At 37.7% G+C, this 17,757-nt stretch overlaps 1 pseudogene; it reads left to right on the forward strand.

Annotated features, from left to right (window-relative positions):
- The first annotated feature begins 11,853 nt into the window (after nucleotides 1–11,853).
- LOC149205345 (putative serine/threonine-protein kinase PBL8 pseudogene) lies at nucleotides 11,854–13,318 on the forward strand (annotated as a pseudogene).
- Nucleotides 13,319–17,757: the final 4,439 nt, after the last annotated feature.

The raw sequence follows: 17,757 nt of genomic DNA on the forward strand, positions 1-17,757 counted from the left end.
GTGATTTATTAATCATTTTTACGTAGATTTCATGCCTATTAAGTACCTCTTGAAACTTATGTTAATTTCCTAGAAGTAATTGAGAAACTAAGTGTTAATTATGAGTTAGCACGATCAGTGCAGGAAGATTCCTACACTGCCAACAATGATTGTTCCGAGATTTCAGTGAGTTGAATCTTTCCATGCGGATGTTTTGATCCATGACTCCAAGTTCAGTTGTTGATTAACTGAGGATGGATATTGGTGGCGCACAGTCAGGGATATTTACTAAGGATGGTCTGTAACCAGTGAAGTACACGTTCTATTATAATTGATAGCCGATTTTGTAATGTTTGGTTGTTAGTCCGTTTGGCCGAAAGGCTTGAATAGGAAAATGACTATAATTAGTGGAATATGGCTAAGGCTGAAGGAATGTATAAAATGTAGATTGTAGGTAGAGCTAGCTAGCAATCCTGAGGTTGTAATTTAATTTTCTATGTAATTTGGTATCACCCTCGACTCTGGGTTAGACTCGCACTACTATGTACATTTGTTGATCAAGTAATACAAGGAACTCGACATGTTATTCATACGTTGTGTTTAATATATCTTTCATGCGTACTTGTGTGTTGAATTGTCTCCTTTCTTAAATGGGAAATGAGCTGGTTGGCTAGGGCCCAACCAACCCAGCTTGTTTACCCTTGTGCTTTCATCATACTGTGTGAATATTTCCCTTTGCAGTTGCGTGGTGCGAACATTTTTTTATATTTACTTCTAAAGTTTTGATTTAAATATATTTCATAGTAAAGTGTGAAGGGATCCGTGGCTTGGAAGTTGATTGAGTTTATTTCTTTCTTGTAATTCCTTTCTTTCATTTCTTTACTCGAAATTTTGGTCTCAGTTTGCTTTCACTTGGATCATGTAGGAAGCCTCTTCCTGTACTAGTGCATGTAGTTTCCTGCACTCCGGTTTAGTTATTCCTTTCACGAAAAATATTGCATTTCTATTACTGTTTACAATTTTAAGTTGTTTCTGCAAGAAAATATATTATTAATTTTACTAATCATCCTTAACATTAAGAGTGCATTTCTGAAGGATTTGAGAACGATTACATGAATTTATCATAGACACTTTATACTTGCATTTTATGACTTATGAACAAAGAACATAAACATTTTAAGTGGATTACCGAAGCTAGCTGATACATGCAGATCACTTAGACTACTGTTGTCATTACTTCGAGTTGCTTTCATTTTATGAAGTTTACCTCCATTGCAAGATATAATTAATTAAATCATTTCTTTTCCATAGATAATTTATTCCATAATTTCATTTGCAATCGCAATTATTTTCAGCACATATTTCAATCTTTTCGAAAGTAAATTGGAAACTTTGGTGAAGGAAACTGTGCCTCGGTGCAAGAGCTGGTCTCTTGTCACAGAAAAAGAGTGCCCTAAGCCCCGAGGCTTAGATCACCTCCACAAGGACATAAATCTTCAGTAAGGGAGGTAAAATATACTTTTACACAAAGGCACTGTACCTTCACTAGTGCAAGCAAATTGCAATAGTACAAGAACAGGTTGTTTGTGTAGAAGGAATATCAAGAGGAAAGTAGATCTCTGCAAGGGACCACTTGTTAGACTGTTAGCCATCTATCTAAAGATAAACATAACATTTCATTCCAACATTGAAGATTGTTTCCAGTTGTGTGAAAAACCCTTTACTTGATTTACTTGCAAATTGTTCTTTTACATTCTAGCACTAGAGTTGCTTTGGTGTCCATTACCTTTAAGATTGTTTTCTGTCTAATTCTGCAAACATTTCCTTTAAGAAGTAGGATTAGGAATAGGAAATGTTCATACCACTTCTACCATTACCTATGTTCGTCTCTAAGTTTACGAAACCTCGGGGTTGACAATTAAGTGTTGAGGATTTTGCTTAAGCATAATTCTTGCACTAACATTTTGGCGCCATTGTCGGGGAGGCAATTTGAATTGGTAAGAATTTTACATTTTTTGCAATAGGGGTAAGTCTGCTATTATTTTTTCTGCAGTGTGCTTCTATTGTTTGAAGGAATTTATAGGTGCTAATTTATTTTTTTGAAAATTGCAGTTTTTATTCGAATTTCGTTTTCTCATTTTTTTGAAATGAATGCCTAAAAGAGGTAGGGGTCCGAAGCCCACTAGGGGCCAAAGAAATATTGAAAAAATATGAAACAAAATCTCATATTGGGCCTTATTTTTCAAGCAGAAAGTCCAAACAAACTCAGACTCATCACGTAGGAATAGTCCACTTGGGCTTTGGTAGCAGTGGTCAAGGTGTGACACAACCCATAAAGGGGAAGAAGGGGACTATTGGAATCCATATTCAGCCTTCTCGGCCTATTGAGATTGGTTCGTGTGGAAGAACAACAATGGTAAATGAGGAAGACCATGCATAAGGAAGTGGTGAAAATCAGGTAAATGAGGAACAATCCACTTTCGGATTCCCGATTGTGAATCCTAATACACAAGTACAAATGAAAAATATTTCACCATTAACTCTTCCTCATTTCTATGGTAAGGTACATGAAGACCCAAAATCTTTCTTATTTGAGTTTGATATTTTGTGTAGAAGTTATGATTATTCATCTGATGCCCATAAGTTAAAGTTGTTTCCTACAACTCTCAAGGATGCATCACTCTGCTAGTTCATGGGACTAGGAGGAAACACTATAACTTCTTGGGAGAAAATGAAGAGAGTGTTCTTATCGAAATATCAGGAATATTGTAAAACTAGAGCTCTTCAAGATGAAATCTTTACTATAGTAAAAAATGATGATGAGATGCTAGAGGGCTACTTGGAGAGATTCCTATACATCCTCCAAAGGTCAAAGCACAAATTTAATCTAAGTATCATTAGAACCTTGTTCTTACATGCACTTACTGATGATTCTAGGAATAATCTAAATCTGTTAGGACAAGGGGATATTGCTCAAAAACCTTTTGATGAGATCTGTGACTTGTGAAGGAAATTCTCGAGGAGCCAATATAGATCCGGTAAAGGAATTCAGAATAGAAACAGGAAAACCGAATCTACTGATGCTATGGTTATTGGATTAGAAAACAAAATGGACAATATGAAAATTGAAATAATGAATATTGTTAGTAAACAAATAGACTCTTTGAAGTTTCAGCAAAAACTTGTAGAAGACCAAGAGTCATTTTCTATTTTCTGTCCAAGATGTAGAAGAAATCATCCTTTAGGAGAATGTCCTCTCGATATTAACGAAACTAATAAATGTGAAATTGGTGCAAAGAACCATGCTACTGAAAAATGTCCCTCCATACCTAGGCTTAAAGATGTGCTTGAGTGAGGACGACCTGAAGCCGAATCACTACATGCCATGGGAGCATGAAGAAATTGGCCTCAGGTAAGTGCAGGTATGGTTCTTGAACGTCCACCACATGTTTTTGGTTATAATGCACACTCATATTCCTATCCTAACACTGGTCACTCTCAACATTAGTAGCATGGGAACCAATATCAGTATGGACAACCATCCCAATCTTGAAAACAAGGATGGAGAGGGCCAAACCATTCACATCATTCACATCATTCCTATCCTACACCCATGCAATCATACCCTCCTACATATGCACCTTACCCAATGCCACAACCATCATTACCTCAGCTGAGTCAACCTATGCCACCATTACCTTTACCTCCACCATTTCGACCTTCTCAGTTGCCTGCTCAACCTTTACCCAACCCCAATAATAAAGTGGTACAAATGATTCATTATATGAAACCGCTTTCTTCATCCAAATATCAGTCTATGCCAGTTGGAGTCAATGATCTCCAATTGAGATCAGGGAAGGTAGTAACCTAAGAAAATCAAAAGCAGCCTATGGTGATTATCAATGAGAAAGGAGAGGAGGAAACTCCTAACCATTCCGAAGAAGATGACACCATTCAGCCTATCCCTATACCTTTTGAGCCCTTGCCATCTTCTTCCAACTGACCTCCCTATCCAAAGAGGTTAGTTGTTCAGAAGAAAGACCCCATTCTTGAGTCTAGCTTGGCTTCTGAGCTTAGGAACCTTTTCATAAGGGTACCTTTGCTCCAAGCTATTAAAGAGATCCCCATTTGTACAAAAATCATTAGGGAACTCTGTCTCAAGAAGCCAGGAAGGAGAATATTGGAACCTCAAAATATTCAATTTGTTGTTAGGGCAGTAGAGTTAATGATGGGGTGTATGCACATGGAAAAATATACTGACCCCGGAAACCCTGTTGTCTCTGTTCAGATAGGTGATGTCCTTGTCTCCAATGTACTTATAGACCTAGGGGTATCCATTAATGTTATGACCAAGTAAACCATGGATCAAATTAGATTGGTTCATATTCGTCCTACTCCACTGTGCTTGAAATAGCAGATAGATCTAAAATCAAGCCATAAGGGGTGTTGGCTGATGTGGTCATTTCCCTAGACTCTTGGGAATATCTTGTAGATTTCATTGTGCTTCAGCCAAAGAATTCTGTGGGAGGACATCCCTTGGTATTGGGATGACCATGGCTTGCTACGACTAATGCTTGTATCAGATGTTGTTCTAGTGATATGTATATTTCCCATGGAGATTCTAGAAAGAAGGTCATCTTGTATCCACCCGCTAGATCCATTCAGGAGCTCAGAGACACTTTATGTTTAGACTACAGTAGTGATGATGATACTTAGCCTGTTTCCTTGATACATTAGAATGTTGAATCCTCATAGGAGGGTGAGATTCAAGACTTCCTGAAAAATCTAGACACCATGCCTAATTTTGAGTCATTGAGTCAGATTTTTAGTCTAGATTTTCAGGAAAGATATGACTCTATACCTCCATCACCACCATATCTAGCGACATGATTGTGTACTCTTGATCCTGATACTACTCTTGTTGAGATTAGTCCAGGAAAATCCTTGTATATCAGTTTAGAATTGGATCATTCCCAGCAAGAACAGCTTGTGAATTTGTTGCGAAACCATCTTGATGCCTTTGAATGGGGTTATGAAGATACGAAAGGCATCCCTCCTGAAACTTGTACACACCATATTTATATTCAAGATGGAGCCCGACTTATCCAACAACCCCAAAGGTGAATGAACCCAACTCTAAGAGATGTTGTAAAGGAAGAATTGAAAAAAGACTTAGATGTTGATTTTATATATCTCATTTCTGTCAGCCAGTGGGTCTCTCCATTAGTATTAGTCTCGAAAAATCGTGACTCTTTCTAGACAAAGGAAAACCTCCTACAAAGTCCATCGACACACTTTCCCATGGACGACTCGGAATAGGGAGTGGTGCGTAGAGCCCGAGTTTTCTATTAGAGGGCTTTGAAACAGAGCACATCACACAACCGTTTACATAGCGAGTCACAATGTTCTTCATATGAGGCCAAAAACAAAATCTTTGTACATGACATAAAGTCTTTTCGACACCAAAGTGTCCAGACATAAGAGAGGTGTGGGCCTCTCGAATTACATGTACTCTTTCCCCTATGGGAATACACAATTTTCCAAGGTGATACAACAATTTCCCCTGCAAGTGATAGTTGTCCGCCTGTGAACCATGGGTTAGTTTTGCATAAATCTCCTTAAATTCATCATCGTTAGTATATTGTTCACCATAACTCTCAAAAGACAATGAAGAATTATGCAAAACAACAAAAGCAGAAATAGGAGGGCGAGATAGCATATCGGCCACTTTATTGCTCGTTCCCTTCTTATACTTTATTACTAGAAGAAACTATTGAAGAAAACCCATCCACCTGAAATGACGAGATTGCTGCAACTTGGTTTGTGACTGAAGGTACTGCAAGGGTTGATGATATTTATGGATGATGATCTCCTTGCCAATCAGGTAGTGTTTCCACTTTTTCACACTCTGCACCAAGGCATAAAGCTCCTTGTCATAATTGGGATACTTTATCACAACCTAAGAAAACTTCTCAGAATGGTAAGAAATCGGCTTCTTTTGCTACATCAGTACAACTCCCATGGCATAACCGTTGGCATGGGTTTTGATCTCGAATGGTTGTTGGAGATCTGGTAAGGCTAAGACTGGCATGGTGCTAATCTTTTCCTTCAATGTTTTGAAGGACTTCTGTTGTCTTCCTCCCCATTGGAAGACCTGTTTCACACTTGTAAATGTGTGCAAAGGTGCTACAATAACAAAGAAATTGGAAATAAATCTCCTCCAATACTGGACTGCAACTAAAAAGCTGCGAACCTTGGTTACACTAGTAGGCTTAGGCCAATTTACAATTGCTTCAACTTTAGAAGGATCAATTTTTAACTGACCATGACCAACAATATGACCTAGGTAACCCAAAGAGGTTTTCCCGAACTCACACTTTGACAAATTTACATAGAGTTCTTCTTTTTTCAATACATGAAGCACTTTCTTCACATGACACACATGTCCATTCCAACTTTTACTAAAGACAAGTATATCATCTAAATATACAAGTACAAATTCATCAATGAAAGGCTGAAAGAGATCATTCATGACCCTCATAAAAGTGGTTGGAGCGTTGCAAAGTCTGAATGGCATCATCATCCATTCAAAAAGTCCCTGTTTGGTCTTGAAGGCGGTTTTCCACACATCTTGCTCTGTAATTCGGACCTGGTGATAACCACTACGCAAATTCAATTTTGTGAAATAAATAGCATTCTTTAACTGATCTAATAAATCATCTATGCGTGGAAGAGGGTAACGAATTTTCACCATGATTTTGTTTAGTGCCCGGTAATCCACACACATCCTTCATGTGTCGTCTTTCTTTGGGACTAAGACTAGACCAAACAAAGAACACAACCTGGTAGATTGGGCTCATCCACTTTTAATGATAAGAAAATATTGCTGCAGATTATTGATCCTAGGCTGTAAGAACATTATTCCATGAAAGGTGCCCAGAAAGCTTGTAGCTTGTCCTGTCACTACCTTAACCAAAATCATAAGGCAAGGCCTATCATGAGTGATGTTGTTGAAACATTGGAACCTCTACAAAATAGGAAGGATATGGCAAGTGTTTCCTTAATGTATACTTTGAATAATGGGATAGATGTACTCTTACTTTTTTTTTCCTTGGAGCATTTACATCACCTCAAGCATATTTTCCTCTAATCAAACTTGTATAAAAGATTTATGCCTTCCGTCTGTGGCCAGCAATTCTTGATCCTGGTGAAAGGAGATAAGTTCATCAATGATTGAAGCCCAACATAGATGGGATGATCACAAGGGTGAAAGAACAAGGATTTATACTTGGAGAACTGTCTATCAGTAAGCATTTTATTGCAGGTCACAATGTTGGTGTGTGGTGTGCTAGAAGTATTGCAAAGAAGCAAGCAGATGGTTTCATTGAGATGGGTTCTTTCTTTGACACTAACTCTGAGAATTTGGCTCAATATCCAAAACCAGTGTTGAGCCTTGCTGACGGGTTTGATGGCCAACTCAAAGTGGCTGCCATGGCAAAGCTTGCAGGTGAAATATATAGAATAGAACATGAAATGGGGAATTTCAATACACATGCTGTCAAAACTGTTATTATCATTCCCGAAATGAACCATGCACAATTTAGCCATGACATCCCCAACAAATCAAAAGGTACCCTTGATGCAAATATTCCAATTGAATAAGCTATATCTGAGACTGCAGAATTTATTGCATCGTTTCTCACTGTGCATATTGAAGGATGGGCTGAAGCAAGGTAGCTGGAATTTGAAAATTTGAGGAAAGGTGTAAAAAAACAAAAAAAAACCCATGTCTTGTATAATACATTTTGGGAAGCATATAACGTTGGTGGTCCAGCTAGTCATTATCGTTGAAATGAAGTCCTGCTTGGATGACTTCACTCATCACAATATTGATGTTGCATGCAATTTGCTTGAAACCTGTGGGAATTTCTTGTATCGTTCACTTGAAACAACCATACACATGGAAAACATTGTTAGAAATAATGATGCGATTGAAAAATGTGAAAATATTGTTGCTCCACACAGTACATTCATTGAGAATGCTTATTATCTTTGTAAGCCTCCTGAAAAATCTGCCAGGGTTTCTAAAGTTCGGCCTCCTTTGCATCATTATGTGCGGAAACTTCTTTTTTAGACTATAGAGCATGTTCTCCTTCAACTTCGCAAACTACCCTGGAGTGAATACGAACCATATGTCTTGAAGTGTTTTATGAAGGTTCACAAGGGAAAGTATAGTCAAAATACACCTTATTGCATCTCTTACGGCAAGCTTAAGTCCTCACCAAGAAGCATTGTTGTTGATGTTGTTAACGAGGTTTTGGAGAAATCAGGCTAGGTCTCGAGCTAAATGACTATGGAATGCAGCAACGATGTATAGCACACATGCGCCTTCTAGGAGAGCTATACAATTATTGTCTTGTTGCTTCATCTGTGATTTTTTTATATTCTTTATTTGGTTCTTTTCTTTGGTCATGATATTGCAGAGCTTGATACACTGGATCCACCAGAGGACTGTTTTCGCATTCGGATGGTGATAACTTTTCTTCAAACATGTGGTCACTTCTTTGATAGAGGTTCTTCTGACAGAGGCTTGATAAGTTTCAGATGATGTTGAAAGAGCAGGAGAGTAATGGTTTTCTGAAAAGTTGGGCAGTAAAAACATTTTGACACAGAAGGATGCAAACCTGCTTCACATTTTGTTGATCCAGTTGCACAAATTCAGCAGTGGTTGAGGATTTCAGGGCTTAATATCAGCAGTCAAATATTGAAACAGTAGTAAAAGGGCAGATTTTGTGGAATATGGTTCCACACTTAAAGAAGCAAATCCAATAATATTAATTCACTTAGCAAACCTTCACTAAATTTGGGTTTTCCAAAATTATTTATCATGGTTCTTGAGACAATTTGGAATATTAGTTGCAAATTAAGTGATCATATTGTTTAGTTTTGATATTATTTCATGATAGGATTTTAATATTAATTGTAATTATTAATAGGAATTATTTTATTTTTTATTTCCTATGTTGAGGAAATAAAAATAGATTTGTAATTTAGTATATATAGGATTAGTTCTGAAGATGTAAGAGTTCAATTTTGGCAGCAGAGAAGCTATCTTGGCTTTGTGTAAAAATTTTCCTGAATATCATTTTAATAAAGCAGTCTTTTGCCTTTTGGATCTGGGATTCATCACGGTGCTGATGTTTAGTATGTTTTCCTGTAATTCATTTACACATTATGTTTTTTCTACCTTGTTACAACATTATCTAAGTAATATGTTAGGAATTCATCCGTAATGATGCTCCTTTCATGATGATTTTGCTGCTAGTTGTAATGGTTGTCTTATGCAGAATTCATCCTTGGCTAGATGCTCTGTTGAGCAACCTCGTGATTCTTTTTCATCTAAAGTTGTTGTCGCATATTCATCCTTTGTCTGATGCCTGCAGGGTAATGGGCTTTCTACCTCATACTTCTCATATTTACAATCTTCACTTGGCTGAACATGGCATTTAATTTGCCCTAGGTTTGCCAGCAGAAACTGACATCGATTCCATAGTCCAATCACCCTTTCTCTTGCTATTTTCGACCCGAAACAAATCCAATCAAATCCTCTGAGCTACTATACCTAGCCTAAAATCTACATTAGATTCAGTCATCTCAAGCCCTAATTGCCAATATCCTAATTGAGATTGACGAGGAGAGAGCCATCTCCCGACCTGGTAGAGCTCGCTACCAGGTTAAGCATGGTTTGATGTTACCCTAGACTTGCCTTCCTTCAGACTGAGGTCAATCTAGGATCTAACATAGTGGCGACTCCACTGGCGAAGAGGTGATAGATGTTCCCTGGGAAAGATCATTCAAGTTGCAGATCTGATCGTTGATGGTGGACAACAGTTAGACACATATGAAGGTTGAAATCATCTACCTAATGACTCCAATGTTCAAGATCCTGAGCTTCGACTTCACTGCCAAAGAATCCAGTTTTCAGAATGTTGATGGTAATCACTGATGACAAGGTATGTGGCAAATCCGTTATCTAGTGAAATGTTATTGATTTTAAGGGATGAGATAGCAAAATTTCAGATTGATCAGAGTTTTTTAACATCATGCTTCTTAGCTTGAAATCTAGCCGACTCACACCTGAGAATAAATATTGTTTTCTTGGCTTAGTGGTTGAAAGATTAGAAAATGAAATTGAACTATTGGATGTCCAAATTAAATCACATGAATTCCAAGACCCTAAACAGTTCTTGGAAATTCTCCCTCCTCCCAAAGAAGAAAAGATAAGGCTACCTTTAGATGGTTGGATGGAAGGATGTTATGATTTACAGCGAGGATGTGACAATCTCTAGCCAAGAGCATATGTTAATGAGCTGGGGCAGTAGATAGAATCTAGTTTCTATGATCCTATAGCTGCATATATGGAATATATTTTTAAGTTGAAAGAAAAACCAGGTTGCCTATTACAGAGCCAGAGGTACTATGGGTATATATTGCTGGTAGGATTTCCAACTATGTTCTGGTTCAAACACTATCAAACAACCGCATCTTTGTCATAGTTACTTGACTGGTTAGTCTGGCATTACAATATCACTTGATCTATTGATTTGGTTGCAAAGTAGGGTAGGACTGTGCATAAATAAGCTGCCAAAGGCATCATTTCAGTCTCCGGTATTTGTTATTTACAGTTTGCAGTATGTGTATGTTTGGATTGGTATGAGTTGTTTTGAGTTTGCAGCTGGTTGACTGTATTGGCCAATGGATGAGGCACTTAGTCTACAATGTTCTTGACACCTCCAAGGCACTGTCATCCCCAATGGAGCCAATGTTAGAGTCAGTCTTCGTAGCCTGTCACCAGGGATCAACATGAGCTCTTACTATGTTTGGTTTGGTTGGATGTTTTGCACATGTTAATCAGCACAAAACATGTCATAATTCTATTCATCAGGAGCATCTCAAAAAGATATTTCCAATGGGATATTACACTCCAAAAACCAGCTCCCGTATCAAAAGATATGACCGAATGAGTGATTGGCTCAAAGACCCTCCCATGCAACAGTTCAGGTATTGAAATATCCAGAGGAATCTAGGAATGTCAGTGTCTGGTTTTGTGGCTAGACTGTGATAGAAAAGAAGAGAACATAGCATTTGAGGTCTTTTGTCATGCTACTAATCCTCATCTCAACATATGGTGAGCTCATTTCTCTGCTTTGATTGAAAGAGATATCCTATGAAGACAACACCGTACATCATTGACAGGGATATCGTTGGTGAAAAGTTTACAGCTGCTGGTCTCATTTAGATGTTCATTTAGTATTTGTTGTCATCCTTACTTACTGTCATTCATCAGCTTGTGTCTATATGCCTACCTAAATTCGCTTAGAGAAGGAGCTTATTGGGTGTGTTGTAAGCTTTTCCAAGAGAAAATCATGGAACTCTATTATGAGCATGTCACCACATTACCATTCATCTACAAGAGTAAACGCATATTTTGAGAGCCCATTTTCTTATATGCTAGACCCACTTTTGCAGTGACCGCAATAGTGTGTTGCTGTGTGGTTGGTGCAACAGTGGAGCTTGGAGGTATGAACAGGGGAGGATGCATTTGGGTTGAAATTGATCATGGGAAACTGTGGTACATGAGAGGAGTTTGTTGTCACCAGTATTGTTCCCATAGCCAAACCAGGCACGTTCCAAACACATTTGGTACTATTAGCACAACAAGAACATCAATGCAAGAAAGAATAGCAAGACACATCTCCTGCAATAGGCAGAAATCCCACCCCGGTTAAGAGACTATCCTTGTCTTCATCAAATCTGAGCAAACCATCAAATCCCAGGGCTGTAGAAGACCTAAGACAGGACTTTGGATCCAACATGTTGGTTTTCACATTGTTTGAATTGGAGGTCATCACCAAAAGTTTCTGTTCCGATTATACTTTGGGGGAAGGAGGATTTGGAACTGTATATAAAGGTTATGTAGATGAGAATGTCAGAGTAGGCCTCAAACCTCTGCCTATTGCAGTGAAGGTTCTCAAAAAAAATGGTTTTCAAGGCCACAGGGAATGGTTGATGGAAGTTATTTTTCTGGGACAGCTGAGTCATCCCCATTTGGTTAAACTGATAGGTTACTATTGTGAGGACGACCATAGATTGCTGGTTTACCAGTTCATGTTTCATGGTAGTCTCGAGAATCATCTATTTCGGAAGGCATCTATTCCTTTGCCTTAGTCTACAAGGATGATGATTGCACTTGGGGCTACCAAAGAGCTTGCTTTTCTTCATGGAGCAGAGAAGCCAGTTATCTATAGAGATTTCAGAACATCCAATTCGGACTATACAGCTATGCTATCTGATTTTGGACTTGCAAAAGATGGATCGTAGGGAGATGAAACTCATGTTTCGAGACGGGTCATGGGGATATATGGTTATGCAGCTCTTGAATATGTCATCACTAGGTATTTGATGGCTAGAAGTGATGTCTACAACTTTCGTGTAGTGCTCCTTGAGCTGTTTACTGGAAGACGGTCTGTGGATAAGACTAGACCAAACAAAGAACACAACCTGGTAGATTGGGCTCGTCCACTTTTAATGATAAGCGGAGGTTGCTGCAGATTATTGATCCTAGGTTGTAAGAACAATATTCCATGAAAGGTGCCCATAAAGTTTGTAGCTTAGCCTATCATTGCCTTAACCAAAATCTTAAGGCAAGGCCTCTCATGAGTTATGTTGTTGAAACATTGGAACCTCTACAAAATAGGAAGGATATGGAAAATGTTTCCTTAATGTATACTTTGAATAATGGGATAGATGTACTCTTACTTTTTTTTTCCTTGGAGCATTTACATCACCTCAAGCATATTTTCCTCTGATCAAACTTGTATAAAATATTTCTACCTTCCGTCTGTGGGAAACAATTCTTGATCCTGGTGAAAGGAGCTTAAGTTCATCAATGATTGAAGCCCAGCATAGATGGGATGATCACAAGGGTGAAAGAAAAAGGATTTATACTTGGAGTGCGTGGTGTGCTAGAAGTATTGCAAAGAAGCGAGCAGAGGGTTTCATTGAGATGGGTTCTTTCTTTGACACTAACTCTGACAATTTGGCTTAGTATCCAAAACCAGTGTTGAGACTTGCTGACGGGTTTGATGGCCAACTCAAAGTGGCTGCCATGGCAAAGCTTGCAGGTGAAATATATAGAATAGAACCTAAAATGGGGAATTTCAATACACATGTTGTCAAAACTGTTATTATCATTCCCAAAATGAACCATACACAATTTAGCCATGGCATCCCCAACAAATCAAGAGGTGCCCTTGATGCAAATATTCCAATTGAATAGGCTAGATCTGAGACTACAAAATTTATTGCATCATTTCTCACTGTGCATATTGAAAGGACGGGCTCAAATAAGGCACTGGCATTTGAAAATTTGAGGAAAGGTGTAAAAAAAACAAAAAAAAAAACCCATGGCCTGTATAATACATTTTGGGAAGCATATAATGCTAGTGGTCCAGCTAGTCATTATCGTTGAAATGAAGTCCTGCTTGGATGACTTCACTCATCACAATATTGATGTTGCATGCAATTTGCTTGAAACCTGTGGGAATTTCTTGTATCGTTCACTTGAAACAACCATACACATGGAAAACATTGTTAGAAATAATGATGCGATTGAAAAATGTGAAAATATTGTTGCTCCACACAGTACATTCATTGAGAATGCTTATTATCTTTGTAAACCTCCTGAAAAATCTGCCAGGGTTTCTAAAGTTCGGCCTCCTTTGCATCATTATGTGCGGAAACTTCTTTTTCAGACTATAGAGCATGTTCTCCTTCAACTTCGAAAACTACCCTGGAGTGAATACGAACCATATGTCTTGAAGTGTTTTATGAAGGTTCACAAGGGAAAGTATAGTCAAAGTACACCTTATTGCATCTCTTACGGCAAGCTTAAGTCGTCACCAAGAAGCATTGTTGTTGCTGTTGTTAACGAGGTTTTGGAGAAATCATGCTAGGTCTCGAGCTAAATGACTATGGAATGCAGTAGTGATGTATAGCACACATGCGCCTACTAGGAGAGATATACAGTTATCGTCTTGTTGCTTCATCTGTGATTTTTTGATACTCTTTATTTGGTTATTTTCTTTGGACATGATATTGTAGAGCTTGACACATTGGATCCACCAGAGGACTATTTTCACATTCGGATGGTGATAACTTGTCTTCAGACATGTGGTCACTTCTTTGATAGAGGTTCTTCTAAATGGAGGCTTGATAAGTTTCAGATGCTATTGAAAGAGCAGGAGCGTAATGGTTTTCTGAAAAGATGGGCAGTAAAAACATTCTGACACAGAAGGATGCAAACCTGCTTCACATTCTGTTGATCCAGTTGCACAAATTCAGCAGTGGTTGAGGATTTCAGGGCTTAATATTAGTAGTCAAAGGTTGAAACAGCAGTAAAAGGGTAGATTTTGTGGAATATGGTTCCACACTTAAAGGAGCAGATCCAGTAATATTAATTCACTTGGCAAACCTTCACTAAATTTGGGTTTTCCAAAATTATTTCTCATGGTTCTCGAGACAGTTTGGAATATTAGTTGCAAATTAAGTGATCATATTGTTTAGTTTTGATATTATTTCATGATAGGATTTTAATATTAATTGTATTTATTAATAGGATTTTATTTTATTTTTTATTTCCTATGTTGAGGAAATAAAAATAGATTTGTAATTTAGTATATATAGGATTAGTTTTGAAGATGTAAGGGTTTGATTTTGGCAGCAGAGAGGTTGTCTTGTCTTTGTGTAAAATTTTTCCTGAATATCATTTTAATAAAGTGGTCTTTTGCCCTTTGGATCTGGGATTCATCACGGTGCTGATGTTTAGTATGTTTTTCCTGTAATTCATTTACACATTATGTTTTTTCTGCCTTGTTACAACATTATTTAAGTAATATGTTAGGAATTCATCCGTAATGATGCTCCTTTCGTGATGATTTTGTTGCTAGTTGTAATGGTTGTCTTATGCAGAATTCATCCTTAGCTAGATGCTCTGTTGAGAAACCTTGTGATTCTCTTTCATCTAAAGTTTTTGTTGCAGATTCATCCTTTGTCTAATGCCTGCAAGGCAGTAGGATTTCTCCCTCATACTTCTCACATTTACAATCTTCACTTGGCTGAACATGCCATTTAATTTGCCCCAGGTTTTCCGGACTAAACCGACATTGATTCCATAGTCCAATCACCCTTTCTCTTGCAGTTTTCGACCTGAAACAAATCCAATCAAATCCTCTGAGCTACTATACCTAGCCTAAAATCTACATTAAATTCAGTCATCTCAAGCCCTAATTTCCAATATCCTAATTGAGATTGACGAGGAGAGAGCCCTCTCCCAACCTAGTAAGGCTAGCTACCAGGTTAAGCATGGTTTGATGTTACCCTAGACCTGCCTTCCTTCAGCCTGAGGTCAATCTAGGCTCTAACATAATTTATCATAGAAACAAAGCTTAAATGAAATACTTAATTGCCCTGCATCTCAATTTTTGGAGAAAATATCCTTGTGATGACATTTGAGGATCTTTGTACTTCACTATTCTAAGAGAAAATAAATGCAGGAATGCAGAAAAGACTCATTGCATGAATGAAGTATTCAACCACTTAGTTTAAGAAGAGATATAAACTAGAAGGGCTCTTTAGAAATATTCATTAACACCATGAATCAATAAACTAGCAATAAAATGACAAGGACAGTGATTGCACTGATCAGTCTACTTGAAAATTGAAAGACTAGTAAAGCAGTAAATGAAATAAACTAAATTATACTACTGACTTTCAACTTCTAAAACTATAAAGAAATGAAGCAAGAAGAAACTAGTCTTCACTTAGAAGAAGCTATTCTGTATTAGTGAGAAAGTAGTAAAAGTTGCATTATAAATAATGTTATTACCAACATGATTATGAACACTGTGATGAATTTATAGTTTAACTAGAAAAGACAAAACAAAATGAAATAAAACCTCATTCAGCGTAGGGGCCCTCTACAACTGATCAGGTTATGCGTGCTTAATCAACCTCCAAGAAACTCTTTCAGATATCCATAAAACACACGGTATTCATATTAAAACAGGGAAATAAGTTTCAAAAATTATAATGCAATAAATATGTGCTTAATACATGAGGAAATTCGAACTCCTTCCGATTCCTTTATAGGTGATATTTAAAGAAAAATCCTAACTATCCTTTGAGAGGATTTAGCTACAGGTGGTCCACGTATTACAACAATTCTACGTGAATGGATTGATCAGCTATAGGTGACTTTAAGTCAGCAAGGTAGTTGCGTTAAACAGATATCACCGATGGCTAGTTCAAGTAAATGCTGCAATAGAAGCTGTCGGATTTATCAAATAGCCCTAAAGAATGGACATAGAGTCCTATTGGACCCGCGTTTCTCCATTTGACTCCACCTTTGACCGTGGTCTTGATCTGGTTTCTTTGTTGATTTGGGTTGGTTGACTAGGATAGGATCCATGTCGTGACCATTCCAGAGATGCCCATGTGGCCAGTTTCCTCATTTGAATCCTGTAACTTGTTGAAGCATGAAGATTGCTGTGAAACAGTCGATTAGCTGCAGAATATGTTGCGTTCCATAGCTAAAAGACAAAAATTTATTCAAATAGCAAAACATAAAAGTATAATATGTAAATCACTAAATGTCATCCTTAAGGCAATATATACTGGTCATTGATGATGAGAATGCATTTTCTTCATGGAAAAACAAAGGAAAGGGATGAGAAGAGTTGTTAGGGAAAGAGTAGTTTTGAGGTTCAACATACCCCCACTGCAAAACTGTTGCATGTCCCCATGCAATAAAAAATGTGAACTTCTCCCTCCTACTACATTTGTTCTAACACTTCTACCAGCACATCCAACTTCCTCTTCTTACTCCTCTTTGCACTGACTGCCATCTTTGGCATCCTCATAAGAAGTCTGTATTTGAGGTTAATGAGTGCTCTACTCAGATTCTTATTTTTCCTTTTCAGATTTATGTTTTTCTTGTACCATAATCCCAAGTGTAGTATTGTGTTGTCATGAATAGCTCTATCCATCTTGTTCTATTCCCTCAAGGTTTCATTTTCTTTTTGGATGTTCCTGTTCAGAATTTCTAGCTCAAAAATTTCTTGTTTGAGAGAGCTAGTTAAAGTTTCTTGTGGGGTGATAGACTGCTTTGGATTAGCTAAAGTTCCTGGATCTATCGAGGTATTGTTTTTCTCTAATGACTCTATGTAGTCATAGATTTGTTGTTGGACTGGATCTATGCCAGGAGAAGCTCTACTTGGACTGCCTTTAAAATTTTGTGGGTGAGAGTTCTGTGGACTATGTTCAAATGGAATACTATCAGGAGATTGAGGTGGGGTTTCTTCTTCTAAATTTATAAACTGGACTTCTTTTGATGTCACCCTTTTCACCTTGCCTCGGAGTCTAGATCTCCTCCTTAAGTTTTGAAAGCTTATGGTTTCTTCTTTTGTGTCCTCCTTCTTCTTTCCTTTCTCCTATTTTTCTTGATTTGTTCCTTGATCTTGATCAGTCTATCAGAGAGTAGTTGTTCATCTTCTTGAGGTGATGAAGGTTCAGGGATGTCCTCATTGATTTCTTCAGCCCTCTCTTTCATTTTTCTCTTCCGTTTGGTCTACTTCCTAACCTCTTGTTTAGGAGCTATCTCTACATCATATTTTTGTGAGGAGATTTGAATATGAATGCTGGTCTTTCTCCTTCTACTTA

Source organism: Pinus tabuliformis, chromosome 1_2, assembly GCF_031772625.1.
Source record: "Pinus tabuliformis cultivar Carrire ecotype Pingquan chromosome 1_2, CPIR1, whole genome shotgun sequence".
Lineage (NCBI taxonomy): Eukaryota > Viridiplantae > Streptophyta > Pinopsida > Pinales > Pinaceae > Pinus > Pinus tabuliformis.